The following is a 3,630-nucleotide window of genomic DNA, read 5'->3' as shown; positions in this document are numbered from 1 at the left end:
TGAAGTGGCCAAAGTACTGGAGTTTCAGCTTTAGCATCAATCCTTCCAAAGAATTCCCAGGACCGATCTCCTTTATAATGGACTGGTTGGATCTCCTTGCAGTCCAAGGGACTCTCAAGAGTCTTCTCCAACACCATAGTTCAAAAGCATCAGTTCTTCAGTGCTCAGTTTTCTTCACAGAACAACTCTCACATCCATACATGACCACTGGAAAAACCATAGCCTTGACTAGATGGACCTTTGTTGGCAAAGTAATGTCTCTGCTTTTCAATATGCTATCTAAGTTCGTCATAACTTTTCTTCTAAGGAGTAAGTGTCTTTTAATTTCATGGCTGCAATCACCATCCGCAGTGATTTTGGAGCACCCCCCCCAAATAAAGTCTGACACTGTTTCCACTGTTTCCCCATCTATTTCCCATGAAGTAATGGGACCAGATGCCATGATCTTAAATCTGAAATGAAGAACCAGTCAAGAGAGATAGAATTCATTCTCCTGGGACTGGCTGATGAACCAGAATTGCAAATTGTGATTTTTATGTTTCTCTTCCTAAACTACATGTTGAGTGTGATGGGAAACTTATCCATCATCCTTCTTATCTTGCTGGATCCCACCTCAAGACTCCCAGGTATTTTTTCTGCAAAAATCTCTCCCTCTTGGAAGTTTCATTAACAACAACCTGTATTCCCAGATTCCTGATAGCCATCATGACTGAAAACAAAATCATTTCCTACAATGGTTGCACATCTCAGCTATTATTTTTTCTGTTATTAGGCATTAAAGGATTTTACCTACTGGCTGCCATGTCTTTTGATCATTATGTAGGAATCTGCAAACCCTTACATTACCTGATCACTATGAGCAAAAAAGTGTGCTGCCAACTTGTACTCAGTTCATGGGCAGTGGGCTTTCTGGTTACTTTTCCACCAGTGCTCTTGGGAATGAAACTGGAATTCTGTGCTTCCATAGTAGTTGATTATTTTGTATGTGACACTTCCCCTGTGCTGCAGATTTCTTGCACAGACAACTCATCCTAGAATTGATTTCATTTGGCTCAGCTGTTGGAATACTCATGGTCACATTATTGTTAGTGATGCTTTCCTATACATATATTATCAAGACCATTCTAAACATTCTGTCTGCTCAGAAAATAACAAAGGCTTTTCCCACATGTTCTTCTCATATGATTGTAGTCTCCCTTACTTATGGTAGCTGTATCTTTAGTAACATGAAGCCATCTGCAAAGGAAAGGGTGACTCTGTCCAAAGGTGTAGCTGTTCTTTATACCTCAATTGCCCTGTATTAAACACTTTCATTTACACACTAGGAACCAGCAAGAGAAACAAGCTTTCAAAAATATACTTCACAATATTTACATGTTTTTCAATAAGGGAGGAAAAGTTTAACCATGAAATAATGGAGAAAAGCAAAAAATTTTTTTAACATTTTACAATTTAATTAACCTGTCCTTCATTAGGGCTTCCCTGGTGGCTCAGAGGTTAAAGCGTCTGCCTCCAATGTGGGAGACCCGGGTTTGATCCCTGGGTTGGGAAGATCCCCTGGAGAGGGAAATGGCAACCCATTCCAGTATTCTTGCCTGGAGAAGCCCATGGACAGAGGAGCCTGGTGGGCTGTAGTGCACGGGGTCACAAAGAGTCGGACACGACTGAGTGACTTTACTTACTTACTTCAATTTCATTTAGACTTCTTAAAACATTTTAATCAAGGCTTTCAGCATAATGCACTTTACTTTCTTATCACTGTTGATAATTTGTGTTTTCCTGTGTTACAGTGAGTCCTTTCTTCACGTTGTCAATACAAATGTTGAATTTTATTTTCTCTACAAGACATGCATGGTTCTGACTTTTAAAAACTATTATAATTATATATTAACCATATACAAATTTTATTGATGTAAGTATTATTAATAACATATCCTACCACCAGGGTTCTGAAGTTTCCCAGGTGGTGCTAGTGGTTAAGAATTTGCCTGCGAATGAAGGAGATGTAGGAGACATGGGTTTGATCCCTGGATCGGGAAGATCACCTGGAGAAGAACATGGACACTCACTCCAATATTCATGCCTGGAGAATCCCATGGACAGAGGAGCCTGATGGGCTACAGTCCATAGTGTTGCAAAGAGTCAGACACGACTGAAGTGACTTAGCACTCACACACTACTGGGCCTCTAGGAAGTATTGATGCTTTAAGTGCAACTTGCTGATATCACAAGTCTGATAACTCAAAGTGTTATTCTTTTGGCCAGTCATTGCAGGCTTAAATTTAGACATCTGTATGAGCTTGATCAAGGTTCTCAAACTCTATGTTGCTGAGTTTCTCCAGTTATGAAATAGGTATAATAACAATAATTTTATTTTAATGTTATTTTGAGGATGAAATGATACATTATATAAACTAATGCACAATCTGCATCTGGCCTACACTGAACTGTCAAGAAATGTTAGTTGCACTTGACAGAAGATGTTGCCTCAGCTGAGATAATATTTAACAAGTCAAGGGAAAAAAAGACAGACTTCAAATCATAGGAAACTTTTATGTCCAAAAACGTACTTGTTCTGTAGCGGGTAGTCCTAAATATTTGGAAAAAATAAGAATCACCTACCTGGTTAGCTTATTTAAATTTAAAGTTCGTGTTCTCATCCCTAAATATATATTTTCAGTTTAACTGGAGTATAGAAACATAGACTATAGGTGACTCTGAAGCCAGTGGTTCATATATAACCAGATTTTCATTTTAGAAGGATCACTCTGTTAACTGTATTGAAGACAGATGTCCAAATCAAGAGGACAAGGTAGAGGGCTAATATTTATACTAAATGCATTATTTGAGGATTAAAATAAATAGTGTCCACGAATTCAAATCTCAGTGAGATATCTCCAGAGATCTTTAGAAAAAACTGAGATGAACTGTTAAGAATTTGAATATCTGAGAAAAATTAAAGGGTGTTTAAATAATGAATTGAATCTTCTTGGAATTTCCTCTCTGCTCACTCCTGTTCCCCCTATAGCTCAGCGGTAAAGAATCCACCTGCAATGCAGGAGCTGCGGGTTTGATCCCTGGGTCAGGAAGACCCCTTGGAGAAGAAAATGGCAACCCACTCCATATTCTTGCCTGGAGAATATCATGGACAGAGGAGCCTGGTGGGTTATAGTCATGTTCAACTCTTTGCAACCAAATGCATTTGTATAAACTTTGACCCTGTACATGACTCAATGACTAACAGTTTCACTTTCCTGTACATACTCACTTAAATATATCAATATAATGACTTTTAAGAAAGGATTATGGTTATATACTGTCAGATCCTTTAAAAAAAATCTACAAAATCTCCTTAAAATGTATAGATTTCCATTCTGGATACAATATTCTATCAGAGAAAAACATGTGAAAAAAATCACAAAGGTATTTATTTAATTGTAAGACTATTATCTATGTGTACCTGAAGAAACAATTTTAACTGAGTTGTTTTCTGGTTCATTTTACCATTTTTAAACCAACACTATTATCCATCTGCTCTTCTATGGGAAAATAGGGGAGTAAGTACTTATTGTTTTCAAGGCCCTAAAAACCTCCATCAACAGAGTGTTTGCATTCAATAAGTCCTAAAAC

General features: G+C 37.7%; 1 pseudogene; it reads left to right on the top strand.

Moving 5' to 3' along the window:
* The first annotated feature begins 457 nt into the window (after positions 1-457).
* On the top strand, positions 458-1,404 carry LOC105614918 (olfactory receptor 6C6-like; annotated as a pseudogene).
* The last annotated feature ends 2,226 nt before the right edge of the window (positions 1,405-3,630 follow it).

This window comes from Ovis aries, chromosome 3 (genome assembly GCF_016772045.2).
Source record: "Ovis aries strain OAR_USU_Benz2616 breed Rambouillet chromosome 3, ARS-UI_Ramb_v3.0, whole genome shotgun sequence".
NCBI lineage: Eukaryota > Metazoa > Chordata > Mammalia > Artiodactyla > Bovidae > Ovis > Ovis aries.
The sequence above is the reverse complement of the archived record's forward strand: the minus strand, read 5'-3'. Positions and strand labels throughout refer to the sequence as shown.